Below are 9,435 nucleotides of genomic sequence, written 5' to 3'. Positions count from 1 at the left end.
AACTCCCTATAAGACGGACACCTCTCTAAGACGGACAGTTGGAGCCGGTTCCGACGGTGTCCGTCTTAGAGAGAGTTGACTGTATTCAAATTTACCGTACTGTTCATATTGTTGTTGGGGACAAAGGGTGGGGCTGAAAATGAAGACGAAATTTGAACTCCTCAAGCAATAAAGAAGTGCATTTCGTAACTCATATTGCGGGAAAACTGCCCTAGATGCGAAGAACGTGTGCGCTCTAACAAAAAAGACACAGTCTAGAGACATTGACGACCCGAGATTTCTTCTCTTTTGCGATTGACTGACAGCGAGAGGAGTCTTGCGGAGTCGTGAAAGCGAGTTCGGTCAATTGATCAACCTCGTCCCCTGTATTGAGGTCAGAACACGACCTACCCTTTTATACTTTATTCAAAAAATTAATCCTTTCCGTGTACTTCAAAGAGAAGATTGCACCCCTTACACATTCCTTATTATTAGTTATTTTCGCGGAACTTAATATTTGCGATTTTCAAATTTTATTCTTAACGTTTTTGACGTATTTTTAATTGTTTTAGTGCATTTTTTGGCCTAATCGCGAAACTTAAGTCCCGCGAAATATGCACGTTTCATTTTCGCGAAATTAGGTGTTCTCTTTTGTTTACTCCAACACGTGAAATTCCTACCCTTTATGAATATACATCTACCGTGAAAAAGGTGCCCTTTTCGAGCAGAATCTCACCGGATAGTCTACAACAGCCCCGGGACAAATATCCAGCAGGAGCTCTTTTTTGGCGCGAAATTTTTATGACGTCAGTGAGACATACTACAGGCCTAAACATATGATCAATTCCGTTTATGTTCTTGATTTTTTTTGTTTATGTTTTTCTAAAAATAAAAAGGTATGATACTTGAATAAATAACCAAACGTTGCAAGTCTTTTCAAAACGTAACCTCTGACCTTTAATAATTTTGCGAAAAAGTGAGGTCTAGAGAATTTTCATCCAAAAACCTCAAAAACAGGAACTGTTTATGCCCTGCATCTGAAAAACCAATACGTTTGAGTCTTGTTGTTAACTAAAAAACGCATTTCGATCAACACTCCCGTGGCCCGTTTCGGAAGGTTTTTTTATTCCGCTTTAAGCCCTCCCGGATATAAGCCCATCCAAAAAACCCTTATGAAGTTGTATAAGCCCAGCGCTTATAACCGGAATTTTACGGTATGCACGTTTCATTTTCGCGAATATAAGTAACAATAAGGTACCTATAGCAATGTTTCTCTTTTGTTTACTCCATCACGTGAAATTCCTACCCTTTAATACACATCTAGCGTGAAAAAGGTGCCCTTTTCGAGCAGAATCTCCCCGGATAGTCTACTACATCCCCGGGGCTGTGACAAATACCTTAAGGTTACTATTGTTAGCGGCTACTAATTTTGGCGAGTTGGGCAAAAATCGCTAAATTTAGTACTCGCTAAAATTTGTCTCGGTCAAATTATACCCCCCTCCCAACCCAAAGGGGAAACAAAATTAAGCATAGTCGACTTGAAAAATCTTTTAAAAATAGATGTTGGTAATTTTGTTCTTTCTGGCAATGCAAATACGCGTTCAATTTCTAGTGAGTTTGTTCTTTTTTACTGAACATTTATTTCCATCTTAGTTATATGTTCATTAAAAACTGGTTTACACGATATCGCTAACTTTTTCAGAAAATCGCTAAATTAAATAGTCGCTAAATCTTGCTTTGGAAAAATCGCTAAAATAAGTAGTCGCTAAAAATAGTAACCTTAAGGTATCCAGCAGGCGCTCTCTTTTTTGGCGCGAAATTTTTATGACGTCAGTGAGACATACTACAGGCCTGCACATCTGATCAATTCCGTTTACGTTCTTAATTTTTTTGCTTATGTTTTTCTAAAAATAAGAAGGTATGATACTTGAATAAATAACCAAACGTTGCAAGTTTTTTCAAAACGCAACCTCTGACTCTTCAATAATTCTGCGAAAAAGTGAGGTCTAGAGAATTTTCATCCAAAAACCTCAAAAACAGGAACTGTTTATGCCCTGCATCTGAAAATCAATACTTTTGAGTATTGGGTTAAAAGTTGCAAACATTATATGTTGGCTACAAATGCAAACTCGACACCGAAAAGAACATTTCATCAGACGTCAGTGCACGAAATCCGTGCAGAAACGTTTATTTTCCGTGACACGTTCATACGTGCCCACTGCAATGCTGGCGTGGTTCCACGGAAGCTTTCTATTGAGAATCACCAGAAATCGTACGTGGAGGAAGTTGCAGGAGTTTAGTACTTTTGCGTGTTCATAGAAAACGTAGTCAGCGAGGAGACAGAGAATTACGATGGTTGGACCATATTTCTCTACGTTCATTCCTGTTATTTGCATTTTAGAGACTGCTCCATTGCTGTGTGCGGGGCAGACGTGGAAAAGAAAAGATTGTGGTTTCACATCAAGATGGAATCGACAATTAACGGTGATCGGATGAGGTTGAGCATGATAGCGATAATTATCAGAGCCAAAGTTTCTATTATCTGCCGAAGCCGAAGGCTGAGGCGGAGATAGCAGAAACTGAGGCCTTGACAATTGTCCCTATCATGCGAAAACCGAATCCAATAATTGTTTTAATATGCACATTCCTGAGCTGCACTTGTAAAGACAAGAGCGCGCACAAAATATACTTTTATAAGCTTACAACCTTTCGTCACTTCTGCATGCATAAAACTATTGTCTGTAGGTATGACGTCACTTCTACATATGTAAAATCTAGTGTCTGTAAGTATGACGTAAGAGAAACAGCAAGCAAGAATTAGCTGCGTGCTTATAGCCAATCAAAATCAAGCTGGTGACACCAATGTATAATAACAACACTTGTTGGAGTGGAACAGATATGGAAATTCCTTGCAGAACATTAGACTACGCTCTTGCACATGTGACTAATTCGACTCTTGTGCAGTTATTGCCTGATCAGTCACCGTATAATCTAACCAGACATTTCAACTTTACAAATTTGCACGGGTTTGAATTGGCTGGAGGTCAAGACTCAATTGCTTCCATCAATTGCCAGACAAATAAAGGAAGTCTGTCGTTTGAAAACAGCAGACATATCACACTTAGCAAAATCTTGCTCCGTGGCTGTGGTGGCTTGCATGCAAGCACCACTGGTAATGAATTCCGTTATCCACACATACAATTTCTCTCTGCTGTCTTTTTTTGTGTACTGTAAGAACATTGTTATAGATAGCTGCCAGATAGTTGAAAGTCCAGGAGTTGGGCTGAACATGTACGACATAGGTGGTGTTGTGCAGTTCTTGCATTCCAGGTTTGAAAGCAATCAGGCTTTAAATTCCCCTGAGAAAAACATTGCAATTGCCGGAGGTGGTGTTTTCATGGAGTTGACCTACCAGGGTGGAACATACCCGTTTGATCTAAATTCAGCAGAGTTAACTGAATTTGATAGCAGCAACAGCTACACTTTCTACAACTGCACATTCAGAAACAACTATGCTCCTAGACAACAGTATGAAACAATGGTGAACAAACCCACCGGTGATGACCACATTCCGTTTGGAAGAGGAGGAGGGTTGTCAATATTTCTAAAAGGGAAAGCACAAAATAATGGCATTTATGTCACTGAATGTCGGTTCGAAGATAATTATGCTGTTTGGGGTGGAGAGATTTTCATTGAAATTCGTGTTGAAGTGCAAAACAACACGTTTGAGGTGATAAACTGCACATTCAAAAATAACAGTACGTATTTTGCTGGAGGAGCAATCAGAAGTGGAACAACTGCCGATAGTGATCATGAGGGGTTACTTCCTAACAAAATGAGATATGAAGATTGTAGATTTGAAAATAACAATGCCATCTGGGGTGGAGGAGTATCATATTACGAAACATGGAGCTCGTCTCTAAAGGGTGATGACGACATGCTACATATAGAATACAAAAACTGTCACTGGAAGAACAATGCGGCAACATCAGGCTCTGCAATAGGAGTGGCTACCCAGCCAGTCGTAAATGGCCTCCAAGACTTTTCTGTGAGAGGACTTAAGCTGTATATTATTGTTCTTGAAGACTGTAGTTTCTTTAACAACTCCATAATATTGACAGAAGATAGACAGGTTATTGGCCAAGGAGCAATCTATTCGTACTCACTCCCTGTCATTTTTAAAAGAGTTGTAAACATTGAATATAGTAACAATGCCGCCATGGTGATTGAGAATGCAGCAGTGCATGTTTTTGGTAATGTAACCTTCAGAAATGTCACTGGAAGTCAGGGGGGTGCATTAGGATTGTATGGCACATCAGTAATAATGCTTATGCCATACAGTAACCTTAACTTCTTTAATAACACTGCTCTACAACAGGGCGGAGCAATTTATGTGAGGGACTCTGGGCCACCTGTTACAGCATCTAATACAACACAGCTCAAGATGCGACATTGTTTTCTGACAAACAACAACAGCTTCAGTCTGGAGAATGTCACTGAATGGCAGAACAAAATAGTTTTGAAGGGCAATCAAGTGCATACAAATGGTGGTGGAGACTAACTGTTTGCCTCAACTCTTCAGGCATGCCGTCAAAATGGACAGACCCGCATGAACAATATGTCGCTTGAGTGGCCTAATGTAATTCAGTATCAAGATTCCAACCAGAGCATTAAAGATTTGATTTCTACTAAGTCTATCTTAATCAAATTCAACCAGAAGGAGTGGAGAGTACTTTCTCCCAGTGAAGTCTTTGACGCAACTATTCAGTTGATTGATGAGAAGAACAGTATTGTTTCAGGAGTCGTCAAAGTGACCATTAATGATGAACCTGACCAAAATACAGCTAGCAGTGTAAGACTGGATACAGCTTCACATTTGTTTCTGGTGCAAGGAGATTCTTCCAAAATCAACAACTTGTCTCTTGTAGGAAAGGCTGGAAGGCCATTTAAGGTTCACATCAGCACAGTCGTGGGTCGCATTGTAGACAGCTCTTCCAAAGGGAATTTAACCTTACAGGCCTGCAATACTGGCTTTGAGCAAAGAGATGGCAAGACATGCTCTTGTATCTCAAGTGCTGAAGAATTTGGTATTTCAAACTGCAGCGCTGACTTTAGGCATGTGTTCTTGAAGCGAGGATACTGGGGTGGAATGAAGGAACATAAATTTAGCACATACCCCTGTCCACCACACTACTGCAATTTCTCCAAGCATGATTCAACCTTCCAATACAATTCTGAAACAATGTGTACTGATGGCCGTAATGGTACAAGTGTATTGTGCGGGACATGCAAAGATGGCTACTCGGTGAACCTAGGCAATGAACACTGTACACAATCTTGTACAAATGATTACTTGGGGCTTGTGGTTGTATTCTTTATTGTAACACCTCTTGTGGTGTTGTTAGTTTTTCGGATCAGGTTGGAAATTTTCACAACTTATTTAAACACCTGGCTTTACTCATATCAGACAATTTCATATCTCCTGCAAGAAGGACAGTACCTCGATCCATTTATCTCTTTTGTTATTAATGCTGCCAACTGCAAAATCAGTGGCGTTGGAGTCTGTCTCTACAGAGGAATGACCAATCTAGAGAAACTTGGAGTAAATTACATTTTTCCCTTCTATATTCTTCTTATCCTTATGGTTTTGGCCAAAATTGCAAGGAACCGTCCAGGTTGTTTCATAAACAGGAATGTTGAGCATGCTTTTTGCACACTGTTGGTAATTTGTTACACAAATGTTACAATAATCTCTTTCAGCATCGTCCATTATGTGCCTATACAAGGAAGAAGGGTGCTATATGCAGATGGGAACATTGACTTTCTGAAAGACGGGAAAACAAACTTGCCATTTACAATTATTGCCTGTCTTTGGATTGTTCTTTTTGTCATTTTTATTCCATTGGTGCTTCTTTTTACTCCATGGTTCTTGAGGCACTTCCAGTATCTGAACAATTTTAGACTGTACTTTGACACTTTCCAGCAGTGCTTCAAAGTCGAGTACAGGTGGTTTGCAGCATATTACTTCATTTGCCGCATCTTCATCTTGTTAATTGCCCTGTATTTTCCGTATGGGCCCTTGAAGAGAACCATTCTAGATGTGTCCAGTGTACTGATTGTGGTGATGTGCCTTTACCTCCAGCCTTACAACGAACAGTACCAGTGGTTTAACAGGCTTGATGCAGTGCTTCTCACAAATTTGTGTTTGATTGTAAACTTCAGCTCAGGCATTGTAAGTGAAGCAACATTGTCCACTCGTGATGCCCTAGAAATGACTGTGAATGTCCTGGCGTATTTGCCTCTGGTTTATCTGATCACTCTTGTTCTGTATCATGGTTGGAGATACTGCTGTACAAGGCTTTTCCCTGAAGACTACATTAAAGCAGAACAAAGGCCTAAGTCTAACTCCATGTCTGACACTTCTGGCCCACCCTCACCAATTTATATATTTTCATAATCGAGGCGTTATTTAAATGCCCCTGCACTTATGTGCTGAAACTAAGGTAGGGCTCTGAGGAGCAGGCTCGATTATTAGCTTCTGCATGTTCAGGGTCTAAGCTCGCTCTCCTCCCTGAAACTGGGGAGGAACAAGGACCTGAACCTACCTGAGGCGTTGGTTTTTAACTCTCGGACGTACAAGGGGGGGAGGGGGGGGGGTGGATGTCACCTCCATAAGGTTTTTTTTGAAATTTGTCATAAATACAGCTGGCCTCGCCAAAAATCTCAATTTTGCATCAATTTCCGTTATTTTGTGACTTTCTAAGAAAATGTTGAAACCCAAGATTGCGGATCTAAGATAGAAGCTCTAATGACATCACGTGAGGTCATATGATGTCACAGCCAATTAAAATTATGCCATTGTCAATACTCTTTTTATTTCGCCATCCTAGTTGAACTAAAAATAACATGCAAACTGCGGTGATGAACATTACGGACAAACACATTGTTAGAAAAAAAGACCTTTTACTTGACGTTTCGTATGTTTCAACAGACATCCTCAGAAGCTAGACGTAACCATTAAAATGAAAACACAACTAAATTTAAATTCGTAAAATAATAGGTTTGACAGATGACGAAAAACAGATGATGAAAAAAATGAATAAAATAAAAACAAATAATAATAATCAGGGGTGAAGCGAGGAGGAGGGGGGGGGGGGGTCCTGGGGTGCCGGTGGCTTTGGCTGGAATGAGCAGGTTATGATGGGGTCACTGTTTTGTGACTTTGGGTAGTACACCTTACAAACTGCACTTCCGTGGTGCCTCTCTCACCACCCAGGTGTATAAATGGGTACCAGAAAATTTATTGCTGGGAGAAGCCGTAGGATGAACTAGCGTCCTTCTGGCTTGAGAAGAAATACTGCAACTAATGCTTCATGCTAATTTTTTTAGGCGACTTAGATAAGTATAGTCCGATGGACCACTTGGCTTGAATGCAGACAAAGCTGTGCTCTTGCAGGGTGCCTGAAGGCTCTTATGTAAGGAATCTTGGGTGCCTGGGGCTCTAAAAGGCTTTAATGAAACCATACTTATCTAAGTCGCCTAAAGGCAAAAGTAAGTTGTTCCTTTTACCCAGCCCTGCTAGAGTACAGCCCTGACAGACAGCCTTAGACCCATCTGCTAAGCATTTAATTTTCTCATACCAACAAAATAGTGAGTAACTAGCAGCCCTGACAACTGTTAAGCAAAGCCTCTGCTTAGGCAGAATCTCACAAAAATAATAAATAAACAAAATAAATAAATAAATAAACAACTATTAGTTTGGAATCATGAAATTAATTTTTTTCACTTGAATTTAATAGAATTTACACATTGTCTTAAAAGTGGTTAACTGGATATATTTTACTAACTAGTTCAGAGTTGTGAGACAAGCTTCATCGTTAACCTTGTCTCGCAAATCTGATGTATGTCAAACTTGTACTTGATATAATGCTGAGTCAGACTGAGCGTGTTAAGTAAAATTCGGTTGTAAAATCACCTTCATGAGAGCCATGCACAATAAATTAGATTTATGGGATGTTCAATGTTGTTTGCTGGTAAAGAATAAAATTAATAATAAATATAATTTATAGCTTTTATAAATTCCATGTCATTTTGAATGGACATGAAAATCTATTCTGTTTAGGTATTTTTAATGTATTATTTACATGTAATATGTAAGTCTAAAATCTAGGAGAAAGTAAACATGCAGTGTACATATCAAGTATATATGGTAACCAATAGACTACACTTTGAATTTTTTTATTTTTTTTTAAATTGTACATAGTGTAGGAGGGCCACAGGTTTGTCAGTATTTTTGTACCATTTTGTGCTGCTCTCTTTGAATTAAGTTTTCACTACAATATTATTTGAACCCCTATTAAAGTGCTACTACGATCAATTGTTGGATACCTGTTTTTTAATCCGATTGGTAGTTAACCTTATATAGAACATAAGTTTCAAAGCATATTCTCATACGATAAAAAAAGTGTACTTTTTCGACCTAGTAAGTCAATAAATTTTTGTCCGCCATGTTCCTGTGGCTTGGTTACCAACTACGGAGGCCAGGCTTCCAGGGAAAAACATTCGACATCATTTTCCCAAGTCGTATACTTTCTGATCTGCTATCGCTGCAGGTAAGAAATTCGTTGCTAGAATGCGAACTAGCCATTAAATATTGTCAAATAAACAAACCTTTTGGGAGAAATAAAGTTTTCCTCGATCGATTGAGTTGAGAAAGTGACGTCACAACAACAGAACAATAAGGTTTCAATAAATTACCACAAGCTAAATTCCTTTGGAAGGAAAGCTTTATTTTGGGAATTTGTGTACATCACGACAATAGGCTTCTGCTTTGCAAATGTGTATTAATATTGCAGTACAATACTCATGAGTGTTGAGGCATTATTACTGTAAGGGGTTGTAGAAAAGTGGAGGGGAAAAGGGGCAGGAGACAGGAGAAAAGAGGGCAGGAAGTGGGATTTACAAGGTTGTGGAAACCAGGAAAAGTTTGAAAAAAATTCCCAACTTTTCATTATAATTATTTTGCAAAAGAAATGGGACAGAGCAGGAAACAGGATAGAACCACCACAAAAAGGGGTGCGAAGCAGAAGAAAAGGGTATGGGGAGTGGAAGGTTCAAACCCCCACCTGTCCCCCTCCACAGAAGTGTTAAGCAGAAATAACCCTTTCAGAATAATTAGGTAGTTTGTGCTGTTTTATTATGCTTTTTATGAAATAAAAGTCCTTGTTAATTGGTTTTGTAATTTACATGTAAGTGATGTTGTTAATTCCTTGACTGTTTTAGTTAACAATTGTAAGTTCTCAGTGCTGGGTTTTAATGGCTGATAGTCCATGAGGGTGAAAGAGGTTAGCCTACCATCAAAGTTACTTTTAATTATGTATAAAAAAGCATGCACGCCATGTGGCCAATCATATGCATGTTGTGATGATCTGGGGCACCAGTTAAGCCCTGCTTCCA

General features: G+C 39.3%; 1 pseudogene; it reads left to right on the top strand.

Moving 5' to 3' along the window:
- Nucleotides 1-2,331: 2,331 nt before the first annotated feature.
- LOC144641169 (uncharacterized) lies at nt 2,332-9,205 on the top strand (annotated as a pseudogene).
- Nucleotides 9,206-9,435: the final 230 nt, after the last annotated feature.

This window comes from Oculina patagonica, unplaced genomic scaffold (assembly GCF_052425735.1).
Source record: "Oculina patagonica isolate OP01 unplaced genomic scaffold, crgOcupat unplaced721, whole genome shotgun sequence".
NCBI lineage: Eukaryota > Metazoa > Cnidaria > Anthozoa > Scleractinia > Oculinidae > Oculina > Oculina patagonica.
Note: the sequence above shows the minus strand (reverse complement) of the source record. Positions and strands in the feature narration are given on the sequence as shown.